This window comes from Cupressus sempervirens, chromosome 1 (genome assembly GCF_028749045.1).
Source record: "Cupressus sempervirens isolate cs-2001-9-10 chromosome 1, ASM2874904v1, whole genome shotgun sequence".
In the NCBI taxonomy this organism is placed as follows: domain Eukaryota; kingdom Viridiplantae; phylum Streptophyta; class Pinopsida; order Cupressales; family Cupressaceae; genus Cupressus; species Cupressus sempervirens.
Window position 1 is genome coordinate 381960433 of NC_143118.1, and position 22600 is coordinate 381983032.

The 22600-nt window shown below is 33.3% G+C and overlaps 1 pseudogene; it reads left to right on the top strand.

Annotated features, from left to right (window-relative positions):
• Window positions 1–7653: 7653 nt before the first annotated feature.
• LOC149577866 (heterogeneous nuclear ribonucleoprotein 1-like) lies at window positions 7654–9109 on the top strand (annotated as a pseudogene).
• Window positions 9110–22600: the final 13491 nt, after the last annotated feature.

The window sequence follows — 22600 nt, forward strand, 5'->3', positions numbered from 1 at the left end:
ACAAGCATGATGCAAACAAAGAATGACCTTGTCCTTCCTGAGGCATATGTACATGCCCCAAACTCTCAAAAGGTACATTGTAACAGAAAGAAATGGAAAAAGATGACCATGAACCATCCTAGCCACTCTCATAGATCAATTTATATCATCGAGTAGCATAGGGACATGATCAAAGAAAAAAACAAAGCAAAAATAATTCACTCACTAAATAGCGTGAGCCAACAGCTATTCTTGTCCATTATTACATTCTTGTTAATGTTTTAGGTGTGTAGATAGTGTTCGACATGTTGATAATGTGATAGTTCTAGTTGTGGATTCAGTTGATAAGTTCATAGTGACATGTTAGATTGATTGCTGGTTCATGCTGCACAGATATTATGATTGGCATTGAAGCGTAGTGCTTTGGATTTCAGTCTGCAAAGTGCAAGTGTGAACGCAAAAGGGGTGGTTATCCACAGTGAATATGTACAAAGTTTATTGCAAATTTTTGATGAGTTTTATGATTTTTAGGGTTTTTGGGGATATTTGATTTTTTTATGTGACTGATTTCTTCAGGTCATTTTATGATTTTTAGGTTTTTTTTCAGGACATTTTATGATTTTTAGGTATTTTTTTAAGATCGTATTTGAATTTTGAGGATTTTTTTCAAGACATTATGTGATTTTTAGTGATTTTCTCAGGACATTTTATGATTTTTAGGGATTTTTCAAGATCATATTTGAATTTTTAGGATTTTTTCAGGACATTATGTGATTTTTATAGATTTTCTCAAGATAGTTTATGATTTTTAGGGATTTTTTCAGGATTGTATAAGCATATACAAGTGTTAGCTCCAATCCATTATGTGATAGGTCAAATGGATAGAAAGCACTTAGGGATATGCCCCCAATTCAAATTCAAACTCATGCACCATGTAGGTAATATGCCCCTAGACAAGATGCAAACTATGTACAAAGGCCAATGACAGAGTGTGTGTGCAGACTAGTGATGCTTAGGCAAGGTAACAAAGGACATTAACCAATTCGTGAGCCATGATAAGGGACCAACAATGTCTTGCAATATGAAGGATATGATCGAGGAATGATGGAGGGGGAAAAGACCAGATGGAATCCTGATTGATGGAGGAGCAACATTGATTACACATGGTGCCTATTTGCCAAGTTTTCACCATGGTACTTGCCCAAAGCACCTGTTTGCCACGTTTTCACTTTTGGACGGAATTTTTCTCTTGACTCAAATTTTTGTGCCAAGATGCCTGTTTGCTAGGTTTTCATCAAGGCATCCATTTTTTCATGACTTTTTTCACTTTTTTCTTTACTTTTTTTTTTTTCAAATTTTTTTTGATATTTTTTCAAGACTTTTTGCAATTTTTTTGATATTTTTTCAGGACTTTTAAATGGAATCAAGAATAAGAAGATATATGTTGTTGATGCTGCTAGCTAATGAGCTTTGAATCCATGACTGACCATAACTACATAGGATTTGTTCCGAGTTTGTAGCTAAAATCAAACCACTAGAAAGGTCTCGAGAGATACCATCGTGTACCGTATGTAAAACAATGTCTATCTCTTGTGAATCAAGGCATCTAAGGATAATTGGGTCAATAGAAATGTCATGTGAGATGTCACTAATGATGACATATGCAAAGGCTTGTTGGATAAAAGACGGATTTTGGTTATAGGAGAAATTAGGTAGCTGGATTGGGGGATAAACAAAGGGATATAAGGGAGGGTTGGGAGGGTTGAGACCAATGACCTTCCATATAAATGTTGATTGAGAGAGCTCCAAAAGACTTTGTGGCATGTTGAACACTGGAACACTGATATTCATGGCATCATATTTTTCATCTTGTATCCTTGGGAGCTGCTTAGCTTTTGATTTTTTATGGTCTAATGGCGCCTTTTGATTTTCACCAAGAGACCTATGCTTGCTATCTTTTTCTCTTTTTTCTTTGTAACTAGAAGGTGGAGTTGGCTCACCAAAATATGCCAATGTGTTCTCTTTAGGAGAAAATGCTTCTTTATGATCTTCAGTCATAATGCCTTCAAAGTCTATTACAAGAGTGTCATCATCGTCGAATTGATCAAAAATTGGTGGTCCACGTTGGACCCAATCCAAAGGTTCAGGATAACTTGAGGAGATGTCATCATCAGTGTTGAATGGGCTTTGGTTGAAGGTAGATATATGGGTAACTGATTCAACTGGGTCATTGGGGTTATGCTCAGAGGCTAGGGGATTGTTGATTTCAAGTGGGATATCCTCATATGCCTTTTCATCATTCAAAACATCCATAGTCTTACATATAGGTACCATGGTACTAGGAGGACCTATTTGTAATGGTTTAAATCCAAGCCCCAAACTAGGAGGTTGTCCTTTTGTAGTGATGGGTTCAATGATTCCTTGTTTCTGAGATCCAAGACCACTATAGCCATCATAGCCTTGTTTTTGCATGATAGTAAACCCAAGTCCATACTTGTTAGGAGATATCAAAGTGGGTTCTTGTTCTACTTTTGCTTTCTCAATACATACGGATGTATTCTTATTGACAGAAGTATCATTCTTTGTACTAAGCTTTGAATGTTGTGCTTGAAGTGGTTGTGATTTACCATGAGATTGGGGAGAAACTAGTGACTCCCTAATGTGAGAGACTTGAGACATAAAGTACTCTCCACACCCATTGTCTTCAATCTTCATCTTTTCCTTGGCTTTACTAAGTAGTATATCAGCATCCACATACTTAGAGGAATTTGTGGGCTGTGCTTCATTGTTTGTTGGGATTTGGAATGCAGTAGCATCTCTTAGATTAGAACAAAATTGAAAAGGATTTGGATCGCCAGGGATGGTAACCTCTACATTGTGATAGGAAAACTTCAAACATTGATGATATCTAGAAGGGACTGCTTTCATAGCATGAAGCCAAGGGCGTCCTAGTATCATGTTACAATTCATTTCTATATCTAGGACATGGAACAACATATCTTCAATAGTTGGACCAACTCTGATAGGTAATGTGATGATGCCCCTAGAGAAGCGTTCACCATCATCATAAGCTTTTATTGTGATTCTTCGAGAGGGATCTACATCATCTTGAGAATAACCCAAATTGTTGACAACCTTAAGAGTACAGATGTTTAGTCCTACTCCTCCATCTATTAAGACACGTCTGACTTTGGCATTATGGATGAAGACTTCAAGATAAAGGGGATCATTATGGTTAGGTTTGTCCTTAGGAATATCATGGGGTGAAAAAGTGATATGTTGTGATGCGAATAGGTTCCCAACCATGGCTTGGAATTGGGCAACATCAATGTTATCTAGGACTACTGACTCTTTAAGGGCTTGATCCAAGATCTTTTGGTGTTGGGGGGATACACGCAGTAGGTCCAAAATGGATATTTGTGTAGAGGTTTTTTCGAGTTGTTCAACAAGGCTATAATCAGATAAAGTAGGAACAGTAGGTCTACTTGGGGGTGCAAGTCTAGTAGAAGCAGTAGGTCTAGATGGGGGTCCAGGTAGGGTGATCTTGCTATGACATGTAGTGATAGCACAACGAGGGTCTTCAGCCTTCAATGTGAATGTGGATATGCAAAAGTCAGACTTGTTAAAGAAATTGATGGTGTAGTCATAGCTGGTGCATGTGTAATTCACATTACCTTGTGAGTTTGAGTTTGAACTTGAGGGTTTCTCTTTGTCATGATTACCCAAAGGATCTTTGAAAATAGTGTGATTAGAGTTGGATGCTAACAGTGATGGATCAACTGTGATGACACCATCATGAATAAGATCTTGTATTGCATGTTTCAATTGGAAGCATGATGAAGTCTTGTGTCCTTTGGTGCGATGGTAATCACAATACTTTTTTTCATCCTACCAATCTACTTTAGTTAAGGGTTCATCTTTGATTGGGGGTATCTGCATGAAGTTATTACTAAGTAACTGTTGTAATGCAGTCTCAAGAGGTATCCCCAATGGTGTGAATTTTCTATCCTTGGTTCTAGGATGTCTTTTTTCTTGTGTGGAAGTCTCAGTTTCTTGTTGTCGAGGTGTGGTTTGATTAGGAGTTTGTGAATTTGTAGGATTTACACCTTTCAAAGTTAGTTGAGGTTGTGTTGTGCTAATCATGCAGGCATCCACAATGCCATCATTAGTCACATTCATGTTTTTGGAGAAAAATTTTGCCTTGTCATTAGACGAGTTGGTGGTTGTGTTTTCTTTGTTTATCTTGAGGATTCCCTTATGGATAAGAGCATCTTCAATACTAGCCCCTTTTTTCATTAGTTTAGAAATGGTGCTTGGACTCTTGATTTTGAGTTCATACATTAAGTCTGGGACTAAGTTTTCAATGCACAGGTTTACTTGTTGTTCTTCAGGGATGTCTAATGAGCATTGACTAACTAAGCTTCTCCAACGCAGTAAGAATGTGATGAATGATTCTCCTATCTTCTGTTTAGTTGAGCACAAATAAAAAAGTGTCACCTCATTTGTAATGTTAAAGGAAAAATGGGAGATGAACTTGTATTCTAGCTCTAACCAAGATTTGATATTACCAGGAAGTTTGGAGTACCATTCAAGTGCAGACCCACCTAGAGAACAAGGGAACAATCTCATAAGGTAAGTGGGTTCATCACTGAGTTTAGTACATGAAGCACAAAATTCTCTGATGTGGTCAATAGGTTGCCTTTTCCTCAATATTTTTCAAACATTGGAGCTTCAAAGTGTTTTGGGAATGGAGACATATATAGACTTTTATCGAATGGGTTAGGACGTAGGTCCCTTTCCGTATATAGAGCCTGTTTCTTTTGGACTCCCAATGCCTCGAATTTTTTGGAAAGTTGTTTGAATTTTTGTAATAGTTCTTCAATGGGGTTTTGCATGATGGTCTTTCCTTCAAGTCTTTTGTGTCTATGAGTAGACTGTTTTCTGTGGTGAGAACTATGTCTACTTGGTTCTGACATTTTCGTGTATGATGAGTCTGATGAAGTGTCATTTCTTGTTTTTTCCCATTCTAGTATGCACATACACCAACATTCTAATATTCTTACCATCATTCTTCACTAACCTGATTGCTAATACTCAGGATCTATTCTTTAGATTTAACATTACTTCATTGCAAATTCGTGAGGGATTGACTGGGATAATGACAAGGAGATTTGGGGGATCCATTCTTGCAATGTGGTGGGATATAAGCAGGATTGGGATATGGTTCAAGTTTAGAATGATCTATCTCTCGAAGATTGGCTCCATGGATCCTGACATTAGGTTCAAAATGAAATCCTTTCTGCTGTGAATATAGAGACAAACTATTGTTTGCTGCATATTTGGTATGACTAAAAAAGAAAATCTATTTGTCTAAGCTAGCAATGGACAAAATGACATTAGGGCACCAACCTTTTGAAGTCATTTTGTTACCTAATTTTGAGATATCTCCTATACTTATTTACAGGGGTGCCTACATTTGATTTTCCTTATAATGCTCTAGTGATTGGGTTGTAAAGACCAGGTTCTTTTCCACTTTGGTACCATCTTTGTAATTTTTGTTGTCTTTCGCCGTTGGTCGAAATCCTAATTTATTTAGAGATTTTGCTATTAACTTTTGAGTGGATGCATCTACATTTTTATTACTAATCTAATGTTTGTGCTTTGCTTGTTGTTTAGTAGTCTACTTGACATCATCATACCCATTAAGGGCCATAAAAAAATTCAACATTTTAACTAAAAAATGAATATTTATCGATGGAGAAGCACTAAAATGCGAAGGGTTGATGTCCTAGATCCCAAATTTATTTGCTTCTTTGCTAATTCTTTGTATTGATGTTCTTGGTTGTTGTCTAGGTTGGTGGTTAAATTCCTAATGAGTTTTTATAGGTTTTGATATCATCATCATTGATGACCGTGAGCTTTTGCTGCTTTGATTATATTTATTTACACATTTTGCATATTTTGCTAGTTTCTCCCTGTCTGCAAAGTTTTTCATTTTTTGTAGATTTAAGTTTAATTTGGATTTAGTTTTATGTTTAGTTTTGGCACTACTAATGGGAGGCTCAAATTCATTCCTCTTAATGAAGAATTGCTCTCAGGAATTATGCAGGTCTTTCGTATTTCTGCCACCTATCAAGCTCGGTATGTCATTATAATCCTCACTTATGCCAATACGGTATTTTTTTTGTTGATTTAAAATGTTATGTTCATTCAACTACTTGTGATTTTTAATTCACAATTGTCTGCCTTCTATTTCACCAAAAAATCCACCTTACTTGTGTAGAAATTAGGGATAAATGTGTAGTTTTATTCTATTCCATCATAAGAGAATTGAAATTGCTAAAGTTGTTTTGGTTTCAGTATGCTCATATTTTTTGCTTGCGCTATTTCAATAGTTTTTCTATAGCAACAACTATGTTTTCCTTTGAAATGTCTTCATCTTTTCTTTGAAAGTGTTGTTAATTTTGCATAAGTAGTGTGATTGACCATTCATGTTTCTATAACTTTTATCTCGCCTTCCATCTTCATTTTTCTTTTAAAATTTTATTTTGCAGGACCCCATTTGAATAAATGTGTTCAACCAAAAAATTTTATTTTGAAATCGAAACATGTTGTAAACATTCAAAAACAAGAGTTCAGTTCCATTTATGTCCTTTACATTATGTTACATATATATGACTTCACTCATTTTAAATTTATATGACTTCACTTTTTTTTAATAATATATGAGTTCAATTGTGTAAAATATAGGAGTTTACTTCTATTTGAAACTCAAAGGTGTGCACTTGATATTTATTTCTTTCTCAATTGAAGTAATGACCTCCTATATTTTTCCATGACTTTTACATTCAAACATGTTTAAATTAATGTTCCTATATTTAATTAAATTATTAAAATTATTGTTCATGTACCATACACTAGTACATTTGCACTTGTTTTTCTACCAAAATTTTTGACCAAAGGTATGATTTTTATTTTTTTTTTTCTTTCATCCTTGTATTAGTCGAAAATGTCCTAAGTTTTCCCAAGTTGGTTGAAAGTAAATTAATCTTATATATTGGCATAGGCTTGTAGTCATATGATATTATTATTTTATGTTATTTCATTCCTGCCTACATATGGTATCATTGTGAGTAATATTGGGGCTATGCAGGTAAATTTTGCAGTGATATTGATCATTGGAGGAAGGTGAATGTGCATGTTCTTGCAAAGATATTGTTGGAGGAAGCCGAATGTGCATGTTCTTGCAAAGTCTGGCATAGGGTTTATGTAGTTTTGGAAATTTTATTATGCATCAAAACCTAGTTATTGTCAGTGGCACACCACCAAGGTGAGTTGTGAAGAGGTTGTTCACAGACATGATGCCTAAGTTGGTAGAGACCAATAGATAACTTTGGGGTACTCTGCACAAAAAGAAGGGCATGGGAACAAAATGTCCTTGGGCAAGCAATCTATTTACCTTGGCCTCCTCAATCTCCTCTTCTAATCCCCACAAAAAGCTTCAACCTAGCTGGTCAAAACTTCTTCTTTTTTTCATAGGTGATGTGGGAAAGGGGATTGGGATGCTTTGAGAATTTGGATTTTGGTCAGGATTGAGATATGAATTTGATGTAGGCTATTTGGTGATCTTGAAATTCAGGCATTTGGGATTTGGAGTGGGTGTCTAGTTAGACAATGGATTTAGACAAAGGGAAGCTATTTATTGGTGGGATCTCATGGGAGATAACTAAAGATTAGCTCAAGGACTATTTTAAGTCATTTGGAGAGGTCATTAAGGTAGTGATAATGAAGGATAGGACTACTGGGTGAGCCTATGGTTTTGGTTTTGTAGTTTTCTTAGACCCTGCATTTTTTGACAGGGTTGTGTTGGATAAGCATATTATTGATGGTCGAATAGTGGAAGCAAAGAAAATTATTCCTAGAGAGAAAATCAACAGAGTATAAATAGGTTCATTAACATTGGCCATGGATCACTCAATCAAGCTAGGACAATGAAGATTTTTGTAGGTGGCTTAGCTTCTACTATCACAGAGACTAACTTTAGAAAATATTTTGAGAAATTTGGTACAATTATAGATGGTTTTGTGATGTATGATCATGGTACTCAGAGGCCTAGAGGATTTTGGTTTATTACTTTTGAAAAGGAAGATGCAATCGACAAGGTTTTGCAAAAAAAAATTCATGATTTTAATGGAAAAATGGTTGAGGTTAAGAAAGAAATGCCAAAAGAGATTTCTCTTAGCCTCACTCAGACTCCCATTAGTGGATTTGGTTTAGGTGGAAATCACGATAGAAATTTTAGTATTGGATATGGAGTTGGACAGACATATAACTCAAGTCTTGTAGCTGGCTATGGGGTTAGGATGGACAATAGATATGGTCCTAACTCTGGAGGTAGAGGTGGATATCCTACCTTTCTAGCTGCTGGCTATGAAATGAGCACTATACTTGGAATTGGAATGAATTAGGGCTATAATGGTTCCTATTTTAGTAGCAATTTTAACTATGGCAAGGGCTCATCAACTATGGAGGAACTTCAAGTGGGTATGGTGATCTTGTTGGCTATGGTGGAAGCAATGCAGGAAATGGAACATACACCAACACACAATCTAGTGGAACGAATATGTGGAGTCAGGGAAGTTTGGATTACAATAGTCCTACAAGATCCATTGGTTATATGGGTGGAGGGAGTGGGAATATGACTAGCTATGAAAGTGCAACAAGAACTTGGGGTTCTTCTTCTACTTCTGGCTCAGGTCGAGCGATTAGATGCAGTTCAACCCTTGCTAGTGGAAGCTTTTGTTATGGAAATGTTGAAAATGGCTATGGTCCTAGTGCTCTTAGTTTAGGAAGCTATGTAGGATGAGACACTGGCTATGGAGTTGGGAATTTGACATATGGGTCATTTGGGTCAGTAATAGGGGGATATGGAGGAGCTTATATTGATATGTATCGAAGCTCTAGTTATGGTGATACCACTTGGGGATCTAGGACAAATGACTCAGGAGGTAGTTTGGTTGGTTATGGACTTAGTAGTAATGTTATAGATTGTCCTTCAAATGGTTCCAAAAGTTATGTGGGAGGCAATGTAGACACAAGTAGGAAAACGCATAGGGGAGTTGCAGTATAGTTTTTTGAAGTCAAGAAGAAAGTCTTGGTTGTGTATCATCTTTTGAAGTGAAGAAGAAAGTCTTGGTTGTGTATCATCTTTTGCAGCTTAGGAGCAACAAGGCTAGTACTAATGACTTTGAGATAGTAGTTTTATAGGTTTGATCCATTTGATCATATGTACAACTACAAATTCTACCTTTCATCCTAATTCATAGGTGGAGAACTTCACAAGTTGACCAATGTTTACAATACCTTGCAATTTTAAGGACCAACTGTGTGATAACTTTCATGTTAAACCTAATATTGGCTATATAGTTTTTTTTTAAAGGGTTTTGGATGAGGCATAAATGAGACTGCAGTGGTATATTTAACTCTTATGGATATATTGAAAAACTCTACCAAACATTCAAAGAGTGCCTGACTAAAGTGTTGGGATTTGAGTATCTTTTCCATCCAATTGTGACGATTGTCATTAGACTAGTGCAATGGTTAATTTGATGTTTTTTAAGTTGACATCCATCGCTACTATTAGTGTTTTTTCTATATCTTTGTAAGGGCCATAAAAAGGTCTAAATAACTAAGAGTGTGTATAACTTCATCTAGGTTATATAAGTCTACTAGGAAACAAATTTGATTTTTGGATTGAAGATTTTAGCATTCATCAAGAGGTTTGTTGTTGTTTGTTTGTTATGGGTATTATTATCGGATTCTCTCATGGAGAAGCAATAATAAATGAAAGTTTTGGCCTAAAAAAAAGATGGGCATGGGAAAGTTAGGCAAGCTCCTCCATTTCAAGGGATAAAATTTTTATTGGGTCATCCCTCGCATTATATGGCATGGCGGTGGTATCACCACTGGAAATGGAACCCACAATAAGAACACCAATGGCTCTCAGATGTGGCTACCTAGATGCCTTTCTCTCTCCTTTTCAACCCTCATTTTCTTGCCTTTCTCTCATCCTCCTAAATGATAATTTTCCATCTCTATTCATTTTCATAACTTTGAGGTTTTGTTTTTTTTTTCTCAATTTCTTCAATCATTATTTATTGGGCTGGTGATTTTAAAACTAACTTCTTGTAAATTCCCCAATTTTCATTTGTTGTGATTTTTTCAATGAGTAACAAAATATTGTATTGTCTACCACTTCTTATAGGATATATCACTTACTTGTCTTGAAGAAGTTAAGTGCTTTGCAATTCATTTTTTAGCCATTCTCTAAGAATGAAGACTTCAGCCATTCTCTGAGAGTAAAGACTTCAGTAGGGGTTCATAGAGGCAATGTAGTACAAAGCCCTTAAACATTGAGTACCACAATTCCCTAATGACTTTTCAATGTGAAGTTTAGTCCACAAATATTGGGTTCTAAGTTCTATTATTGTTTTTTAAAAGTATTTTTTTTTAATGAAAATTTGATCTAGGCCAAATGAATTCTTTGAGAAATTCCCAATTTGTAAAGAGTGTGTCATAAGACACCTGTTAAGTTGAAAGCGGTCATATATGTTATTTTTGCTTCCACAATAATGGTGGATGTAGCCTAGGAGTCTACAAATAGCACAAGTAGGGCCTATGTAGGTCACATACTTCTTACATGCAATAGAAAGAGGAAAAGGATGAGGATAAGATAAAGAAAGTGAGGAAAGTCATGAATAGAAAAATGATTCAAATCATCTTAATCTCCTACATCCCCAATGCCTTGAATAGATCTTCCCACAAAGTGGCCCTCCTCACAGAATTGGAAAACCTAACATCTCTAAAATCTCATCAAAATATAGTATCTTTTGCAATTTTGATTGGGCTTGAGGTTTTACATCATTATCTTTTCTAACCCTTATACTATTTTATCTTTACTTGTCTTAGGCTTCTTGGGCTCTGAAGAAGGAAGCTTCAGAACAATCATAGTTAGCACTCTCTCTTAGTAGCTTGCATAAATGACCTCCATTTCATTAGAAAGAGGAAAATTGCACATGAATTTTCCATCACTCCATGTAGATGAACTATCCTAATCTCTCTCTATAAAATTGTTTTAGAGGAGGTCACATCTGTAGGTGGCTCTTGTTTTTCTAGGAGTTCTCTTTTTAGGTACTTGATTGCTAAACTAGGGAGGAAGAACATTGACCCAGGCCAATTGTAGTAGATCAAGACTGCGCATAAGGTCACTTTGCAATCATCTCCTAAATTTTGATTTGTTCTAGATGGAGCTTGTTTTGGACTACATAAATGATGAACTCACAAAGACATGCCCTAATATTATTTTATTTAAGGTTGAGCATGTCAACAATATAAACATAGGAGTTAGGTTATTCTATAAGGTCTATACATTGTACCTAAAACAAATATGGAAGCTACCTATATGGATTGTACTTGCAATATCTATTCTTTATAAAACTATAGGGTTGGTGTCACTTGTAGGATTTAGAGCCACTCTTTCTGTGATAATGGCAAAATAAAATACCTATAGGGGTTGCTCCTCCTACATCATCTACTTGTTTGACATAAGATCCCATTGACTAGGTGCAGCTAATCCAGTGTCTGATTCCTTTATTCCTATCAATATAAATGGCTTCATAGTAGTTAAAAACTGTAACATTAGAAGCTCCATGCCTGGCATGTCGTAAATATTCAACTAAGAAGCATACCACCCTGCAACTGGGAAGAGTATAAATATCATGAATATGAGAAGTACAAGAATCATTCATTTAGGAACAAATTGGCATTGCATTACAAAATGCTTATAACAGAACCTATGAGGAGGCTTCACATCACTGATGAAGTACTCTACAATTACACATTTAGATAGGTAATGCAATAATTTGGAAACTATTGAGAGCTATATAATTGATGGCCCTACAGAAAATACTTTTTAAATCATCTTCTTCCAGTTAGGGAATTTTGTGTTGTTGAGGACACAATAATTTATTCATAAAAAATATTAGCTAATTCTATTCTTGGTTCTATGATATTATATTACTATTGATAAAACACTACTAATGTTTATCATAATATGATCATCAATATTGGTATAACTTCAAAGAACTATTTTTAGTTTCTATGGAGCTATTAGATTAACAAAATAGAGATTCTACTGGTACATATTAAGCTATAAAAATATATGGAAGCCAATGAAATTACCCCTACATTCATATTTAATCCTTCATCTCTAGTTATTTATTGTTGGAACTTGGGATAAAAGCCCCCTTTGAATGAAAGCCCACACAAAAATGTGATTATTTCATTCCCACCCACATAGGGTATCATTGCGAATAATATTGTGACTTTGCAGGTAAATTTTCCAGTGATATAAATCACTAGAGGAAGGTGAATCTACATGTTCTTGCAAAAATATCATTGGAGGAAGTTGAATTTGCATGTTCTTGCAAAGTTTGACATATGGTTTATGCAATTGATCTTTGAATATGGTCGATACTCAGACAAGCTGAATCAACAGCCAATTTTCCATTTGAAGGTTACAACCTAGTGAGATTTTAATTCCATGTGTCATAATCAATGTACAAAGAATCTAAATATATCATTTATATGCCCTTCTAGATTTTTGTAATATGTTCTTCTTTCAACATTGAAGAGTATATGATGTTTGTGCAAATCAATAACACAAACCTCTACCAATAACACAAAAGCTATCAAAATCATTAGCATGGAATTAAGGTGGTGAAGAACATGGCCCCAAATATTTCCAGTTGCTTTTTGAAATATGCATTCTTATATTACAGATGATGTCATTAGTTAGGTATGGTTTGCATTGTAGTTCATCAATGAACTAAATCATGTTTTAACAATAGGTAGAATTACATTAGTAGGGCATTGCTAACAACTTGTAAAGATTAATCACCCCTGGGGCTTGTCTGTAAAGGGACAATACTCTTGTTTTGCTGCATTTTATTATAAAAAACAATTTGTAAAGATGAGAATTCTATTCATTACATCAAAATTATCGCAAAAAAAAAAAACATGTTAATGAATGGACAAGAGAAGAGGCAATTTTTTTTAATATCAATTTAAATTGCAATACTTATTGATAAAATTTAATATTATTCTTTCAGCTATGGATTTTATGATGAATGTTTGAGAAAGTATGGCAATGCAAATGTGTGGAAATTTTTTATGAATCTCTTTGACTACCTTCCTCTGATAGCTCTTATTGAAAGTTAGGTAAATAAAAATCAAAGTTAAAAGTACAGTGGCAAAGTTTTCTAGGTTTGGTGTGCTGTATAAAGATTTTTTTTTTGCACCATATTTAGAATCCAATTTTCCTTTTTTTGGTGGTTACTGATGTTTTGCTTGCACAATGGTCTCTCCCCATTATTGGATACACTTGATAACATTCATTCCCTAGATTGCATCCAAGAAGTAAGTAGTTTGAGATATCAACCATCTAAATTCACATTTAGTGTTGATTTATATTTCATGTTATCATCATCAAGGTTTGTGATTTTTTGCAATGTTTTATATTTATTATTTATATAAACACTTGTATCTACATCTCTTTTTAAATTCTTTGTTGGCAATTATTTTGTTACTAAGTACTATGCATCTAACTTGATTCTCCTTATGTTATTGATATTGTTCTTCATTGAAGCTATAAGGTAGATTTTGTTTGAACTTCATGGTTTCATAAAATTTCTTAAGTAGGATATCACCAATCTATCTTTTATTTAATGCTTATTTATAGTTAGAGAAATTGATAATATTAAATCATTTGAAAATAAATAGATATGACTGGTTAAAAAGCTTCACAAAGGATGATATGACAAATAATATAGACTTTTTAGAAATACCAACAACTAGTTTGGAGCCTAATGTAAGATAATTAAGAATAAAAAATGAACCATAGAAACAAGACTTGGACTCAGTGTGGACTTGGAAAGGTTGAGTTGACTTGGAACTTGGTCAAATATTTGACCCCTGGGAGAGCTCTGCAAAAAATCTAGTTGCCATGGGTATGTGTACCCATACCATTGGGCTAGGTACCCATGTACCTAAGTAACCAGTACTCAATGGAGTGCATCATAGCTAGGGACCTTGATTAAGATTTTTGTTTTTGTTTGCGTATCAACTTGTTGTTTATTAAGCTTAATTCAGTATCAATATGTAATAAGTTTGAAACTTTGATTTGATACATCAGTGTTCAAGTTAGAAGTTTAACATTTGCAATGTGTCATTGTTATATGATTTATGATCTTCTTGTCATGTTTAAGTCTACCTTTTCTATTATGCATATAAACATTTAGCATATGTTATTATTACAAACATATTGCAAATATGAAACTAAAAATAATACATCACTGGTCTTGTTTTGAAAAACCATTGGCATGACTCATATTTTTAGATTTTTTATTAATATTAAATTACATTTAAAAAATTTACACATTCAAGTACTTTGAAAAATAGTTGTACCTGCACCCTAAGTACCCAACTACCCCTATCTATGAGTTCTTAAAGAGTTCCAAACTTTTAAGACTTAGCTAGGGTCACTTGGCTCAAGACTCCCCAATGCTTGGAGAGTCTATGAACTATGCATGAACATCATGTCAACCATTATGATTACTACCTCTTACCATTTCTCTGAATGGTTGGCTTTATTTTTCATCTATAATTTGTGATCTATGGTTTTTGGAATAAAATATCTTGGTCTATGTCTCAGATCCTTTGCCATTATCATCCATAGTTTCCATCACCTAAAGGACTAATTACAGATCTTTAAAACTTGGAGGCTAAAGTAAACTTGGCAGAGAATATATCTAATGTTTAGAAAGCTAAGAAGGAAGCTAAATTATAAGGTAATTGTAGGTTGAAGGTAAAAGTAATTTCATTAGCAGATATTTATTATATGCAAATTTAAATGCTCAAACAACATGTGGAGAATTGAAGTTTCCAGGAAGGTTGCTTTGATACCATTGAGATATCCTTGGTAGATATTTATTGTATGAAAAATTTAAATGCTCAAATATCATTGCCAATTGTGATATCATATATTTTAGAGACCTGTAATAATCTCAAGGTATTGGTTTAATTTGATAAGGTTTGAAGTCCAAAATGCAGTAACACACAATACCAATTATAAAAGGTGCTCATAGAAAGACTGAAGAATAAATGATTGTGTATCCTAGAGATGCTATTGCTACTTTTGTAACCCTCCTTTTCTTTTCTAATGTCAAATTACACACATCAAAGGAAAATGGCCATTGCCTATAGTGCGCACACCATTGAAGTCTTAATCATAAAATATAGCTTTACAAACCCTTAACATTGTAATGTTTCCAACATAAATTACCTATGTGAGCATTACAACATTGTCTTAAGCATAAGACTTCACAATTTTTTATGAATGTTGAACCTAAGAGGTGAATGCCTCTTAGAAAGAGTAGTGAAGTTGAAAAGTATTCTAGAGAATAACTGATTAAAGATTATATGTCAGCAAATCCATAACAAAAAAATGTAAACCGTACATGGCAACTTGAGAAAAATACTCAACATCAATAAAAGGCACTATTAGAACTGTACAAAGACTATTAAAGATGATGGAGATTCATATTATTGTAACATTTTCTATAAAAGTTAAAGGGGGCATATACCTAATGTTATAATTTTAGTTCCTAAATTATATATATATATGAACTTTTTGTGACTGCGACTAAGTGTGGACATCATGACAAATCATGGTGCTACTCCAATGTGGATTAACTTGTTACTAGACAGTGTGGAAGATATAATGTTTCATATGCCCCAAGTACCAAATTGATGTAAACATTTCTTAATGATAGAAATTAAGAAACAACAATCTAAAGAGGTAGATTGTGACTATGATGTTGTGACTAATTGCAGTCAACGAGTAAGGATGAAAAATTCCAAAGAAATAACAACTTGCTGAAGAGATAGGATAACAATACAAACTTCTCATCTAGTCATTGTTAGAGATGCAATAATAACATTAAAAGCCAGTATTAGAAAGATAATGATCTAGAGGATTAGATATTAGTAAATTGAATTCTAGATAAGCTATGATTTCAACCCTTAAAATGGACATGACATTTACCAAGTAGTTATCATGTTAATCAATAAATTGAAAATTTATATTAATCAATGCTATGAAGACAACCAAAGGTACTGATTAATGAAGAGACTAATTTGAACACAACAATTAACATTGAAAAGGTGTTCTTACAAATCTCATTATGAAAGGTAACAAGTGTGAATCTTCTTGTCCACAACACAAAGTATAAGAATGCATTCTCATCAAGTATATATCTATATAATTTGCTTAGGAAGATTTTAGAGAAGGAATAAGTAATCATGAAACAGAGATAAGAAAAGGCATCATTGAATGAGTGAAGTGGTTTATATATCATATTAGAGAAGAAAGAAGTTCATTTTTGGTAGAGATAATTGCTGGGAGAAGATTGTCAAGTTTAGGATCATCTATTCTTGGTATAAGTGTCATATTCTATATATATTGAATAGTAAATATTTTATGATTACTCTTGTTTGATCTTGTATGGTTATTTTAATATCTATAAATGATTATGTTTGACTTTATATATATATATATATATATATATATATATATATAGATACAAATGAACTAATTTGCACCTGTAATTGTCTAATGTAACAATGATAGTACCCTACACTAGGTAGTGCACGGAAAGGGATACATGAGGCCAAGAGGGAACTATGTCTCTACACTTTGGCCTACAATATGAGGTTTTTAGATGGAGGAAAATGGTGATTAGGACCTCCCACTAGGTAGCCCACCTCATATGTATGGCAAGGGCCAAGGGGGAACAATGTATCTTCAGTCTAGGGTAGGAGGTTTCTAGGATACCTCATCAAATCACCCTTCACTTCTATGGTTGGATTGCTTTTATGTTAATTTTATGAATGATTATACTAGTTACCCCCTAACTATGAGCTATTATCCCAAGCCCACTAGAACTTATATAAACATTGGAGAAGTGGAAGAGTCAAGTATCTTTTTGTTTTGCCTTATCATTTGCCAACCCTTTTCTAGAAATGTCTCTATTTGAGTTATCACCTTCCTGACAATCTCCATTTGTTTTTTGCATGATGACATGTTATATCTAGATATGTAAGCAAGGTGATATTTAAGGTGAAAGCTACTTCCAAAAGAAAATCATACTTGAACTCCTAAAGCTTACTTATGACAAGGACAAACCTTCTCAACCACCTAAACATTTTCTCCAGGCAAAACTAAATTTTTTTGGGGGACAGTGGTCATTCAATTTCTTTTTTCTTTCTTTTTTTAAATAATAATCATATTGTGATATTTGTTTCATTACCAAATTTTGGAGACAAATCTAAATAGAATGTGAAAAGGGAGGGAAGAAAATATGTGAGTTGTGTGGTAGGTTTCTAGTGCAATAGTGCTTGCATATTATAAATTCCCCTCTACATCTATCACAAAAGTTTCAAATCTTAGAAGTATAGTTACTCCAACATTTTACGAGAAGATTCCAAGTTGTGCATTGTCAAGATTAAAGAAGCAAGTAGCTACAAGGTATCGGGCATGTAAAAAGAGTAAAAAGAGTAATTACCTTTGTAATTTGGTAAATTGGATCAGGCATGTAAGTTTGACACCTTTCTAAGTGCATATATTATAGATCTAGGTCCTCCAGATCCAAGCAGTGGAAACATGCTTCCTACAAGCACTAAATCAGGTAGCCCCTTCTATCCAGGTCAAATGCTAGATTCTAAAGGACATCCAAAAAAAAAAAAATGTCAACGATGTCAAAGGATCTAAACATGAGCAATGAATCAATGCTGGGTATCAAGAATCTCTACCTCAGACACTAGAATTACTGGAGAAATGTTTTTTGGATGAGATTATGAAGTTGTCAAAGGAGAAAAATGATGCAAAGGATGAAGAAAACATCAGGCACCAAGAGGTCTGTAATTATTTTTTCTCCATTTCTTATAAATTCTCAAGTAGTACTAGAAAACTTTTCTCAAAATCCCTTTTTCCCCTTCAACTCTGCTACAATTGCTTTTGGAATTTAAAATGGCTTTGAATGGATGATGGAATCTATTTTCAATAGTTGAGGGTTGAATATGGTGTGTCAACACACAAAAGAATCCAATAAAAATGATCTTTTTATTAGAGTTGGGATTTCTTTTTATCTTTTTGCCTTATCATGCCTATCCTTCTATAGTGCCACAACTTCTAGGGCATTTTTTTTTATAAAATTCTTGATAAGAAATAATGGGGGTGATGGCTTTGACATTTCCCCAAGTCCTTGGAATAACCTTGCTACTATGATGTATCTAGTGAGATTTTGTTTTGGTCTCTCATATGGTTATGTCGTTGTTAGATTTTGATCAATAACCATATTTGATTCTGATATGTAAAACTATTGGACTTTTTTAGGTAAGTTCAAACTTTCCATTGTTCTTTGTGTTGCTAGAGATTAGCTGGTTGAACTAGAAAAGGACCTACCTCAAAATATAATTAAACTGATGAAGATGTACCAGTTGGTACCATTTATGGCAAGAGTAAGTATTGTGTTATTCAATATTCTTTTCTATATTTACATAACATTGAATTGAGTGAATCAAGATCTTTGTCTATGGAAGCATCATCATCAATGACATAATATTTTATGTGGGCTAGTTGAGAACATTTTTCCTTCTACAAAATTCAATTAGTGGTCAATCATATCATCCTTATAGGTTGCATCCATCAAGTCTATATTTATATACTAACACTAACATTCGAGTGGAGTTCATATTTTATGTTTTATCTATTGATTTATTTTATAAACAAGTTAGGTTATCCCTCATTCGATATCTTTAGTTAGCTCTATTGGTATTTGATCTCTTATGATCTATAGCTTTCCATGTTCATCGTTGTTGTAGAACACAAGGAAAAAAAAATCATAGCTGATTTATATTGTACATGTATGTCTGATTTTTTAGAGTCTAGAATTCCTCAATTTGTTGTTTTTGTCTTAGGGGGCTCAATCTTGATTTTCTTTTTCTTCCTTTCTTGAAATAACTTTAAATGGAACATGGTGTAGATTTTTTTAAGTTGTGCACTTCTATATTTATGGAAAGCTTTCTTTGTCATTTTTATTGTCCCATCTCTTAAGTGACTTTACATGTTGCACTCTGACATACTATCTTTTAAGATGATTGTATGCAAAAAGGAATTAAATGTGCTATAATCTTCTACATTTGAGAATTTTTCATATTGTTGTCAATATTTTTTACTATGTGTTCTTTGTTGCAAGATTATAAATTTGAGGCATACTCCAGTGATCAGTAAACTGATAAACATGGAATTTGGATACTTACACTTGAGCATGCAATTCAAACCCTTCAATTCTTTTGAAAGATGCTCAAAAAAATTCAAAGTATATAAGAAAATCTAATCATCTAATCATACAAATATTAAAAATAATCCAAGTCATATAAAAAAAAATAGTAGGAGACAGAGTCATCCACCTTGATTACCACAAGGAGAGCATACTTTTCTCATCCGAAAATGGAAACAAAAACAATACATTAAAATAGTACAACCCCTTTGAAGAAGCTTTTAAAGATTTTATTCCTTGAACTCCAACCTGCACCCATGATGACACAAAATATGTTGGGGCTGTTTGTTTTAGAGGCTTGCCAAACTCACCACATCCACCCCACATGCTGAAACCTTGTTGTCATGGAAGATCTTCACCTGAAACCTTGATGCTAGATGAGGGCTCACCATTAGATCAACTTCAAAATTGCTTAACTGAAGCACTATACAATGGCAACCATTGGCAAGCCTCTTTCGAAATTGCACTAGTCTAAGAAAATGATTTAAGAGAGTCCATAGGCAGACATTCGTTAGGAGATTCACCTGCTCTAATTTTTTTTTAAACCTCATAGTTTGGTCAAACTTTTCACCATCTCCTCATGGTTTTCCACCAAAAATTGGTCAAAATTTTGACCAATTCTTGAAATTTTTCTACCAATATTTGGTCAAATGTTTGACCAATTCTTGAAAGTTTTCAACCAAAAATTGGTGGAAATTTTGAAATTTTTCTACCAATATTTGGTTGAAATTTTTACCAATTCTTGAAAGTTTTTGACCAATATTTGGTTGAAATGTTGAACCAAAAATGGCAAATATGAGTGACCAGAGACAAAGACTTTTCAATGAATGTATTCATCAAAATTTTGACCAACTTGCAAGTTGGTCAAAATTTTGATGAGAAAAATTGCCACGAACTACTTGGTCAAAATTTTGGCCTAAATTCATTGAAAATTGAGTCCAAATTTATGAGTGATATACTAATATAATGTGTCATAATATGAATAAAATATGTCAAAATAAGGAAAATGATTCATACTTACAACATGATAACATAATAATCTATATTGGGCACACTAGCATGATAATTTAAGTCATAAAAATATATAACATGGTCTAACATGTCATAACATGATCTATGAAGTCAAAATATATATAATACAATTAAATGTCCTAATATAAAGTGTATCAGAATAAATAATACGTGTCATAAAAACACAATCTAAAGGTGCCAAAAGACCTAATCTATCTAATTTGCAGTTGTCTTTACTCTACACAAAGAGGATTCAGATGGATTATCTTGTGTAACATGATGTGTCTCATCATGTGGGACATCTTGTGGGGCATCATGTGTCACATCCTAAGAAGACAATATGTACAAGCTTAATTGAAATGAATTTCAAAATCTAGCTTGCAAATAAATTAAAATATTTAGTACTTATTTAAAATAATACCACGTCAGATAGGTGTCCCTCTATAACAAGAGGAGGTGCACTGTCAAAGCTACCAAATGTGGCTGTGGTGAGATCCTATAATAGAATACATAAATTTTAAAAATATGATAAAGATCATAATGAACTATGTATAAATCACAATACTAACCTAAAAGGATGATGTCCATCTAGCTTAGTCATGTATTCCCAACAACACTCATGGCGATATAGTCCTAAAATTATAGATACATAAACCTTGAGTCAAAATTATAAATACATGAATTACAAAGTATGTAAATTAAAAAGTACATAATTTACACTATATTTTTTTGAAATAAAAACATAAATATCATACCTGAGTAGTAGCCAATGTCACAATTGTGTCTAGAGATATGCTACCATGATGATCATTGACATGTCTGAAATGGTCAAAAGATGGAGTAAAAAAAAACTATATTAGGGCCTATATGGAAAAGTGTGTTCCATATCTAGTTCGTAAAACCAAAATACATTATTATACATTCAAATAAAAGTTGAAGATAATAACAATGTGTACAAAAAATAGTACAAATTATTTGTCTCAAAAGATCATGCTGTAGGTATTTGAGGCTATGCCAGTGGTTAATGGATCAAGACCTGTACAAGCATCAGATTGTGTCACAAATGACAATCCCTACAAAATGGGATAAAAAGAATATATGAACACATGTTATTAAATTTTAGTTCCAATGTACATTATTTATAGTGTAATTGGGTGAACCCACAATAATGGGTTCAAATTTGTGGGACGAGGAAAATCTAAAAAAATTGCAAAATCTGCAAATCTCATTTAACAATTGTTCACTTGAACATATTAACTATGTTTGCTGCGAACAAATATTATAAAAATTTTTGCAGCAAAGATATTTCCTATATATTGGGTATGTTCGAGAAAACATATCTCATTAATATGTTCACCCAAACATATTTTACAATGACTTCACCTTCATTTAAATGTTGTTTTGTTAGAAAACTCAGTGGTGTATGTTCACACAAACACATGTTCACTACGAACACATTATGTATGTTTGCGCAAACATGTCCAATTACAAATTTTTGACCCTCTTTTCTGGAAAAAAAAAAAAAAAAATTGGCTCTTTTGACACCCAAAATTGAAAATGATTGATCTCCTACTGTAAAATTAAAAATGTCAATTTGTGCTACTTGAAGCAAGCTTTCCAACGACTATAATTGTAATACATATTATATTCATTAAGATTTTCAAATATGAGTTTAACTCATTATAGGTTCATTACCAATTGAACATCAACTGACTTCGGCACTTTGGGAAAATTAGTAAATTGGGTCAATTTTTTTTTGAAAAATATCTAAGAAATAGGTTATTGAGATAGCTTTCTATTAATTTTTTTTTAAAAAAAGATTTATGATAAATTGAGTTCAAGTTATCTGTGTCAAAACGAACGTATGTCTAAATTATGATTGGTGTCAAATTAAAACTTCATAAACTATACAATATTCAACCAAATTGAATCAAACCAAATGCATCCTCTAGATATTGATGTTATAAATCCAACACCAAAAGAATTATCTCATTATCTTTTCTAGAAAAAAAGTTATGTGTGTCAAGCAGACTGTCACTCTTTAAAAATATTGAATTTTAATATGTACCACTTTTTGAAGGAGAAGAAAAAAATTGACATAAATAATTTTATTTTTTAAATTAAAAAATATGGTTACAAAGTATGAATAGAGT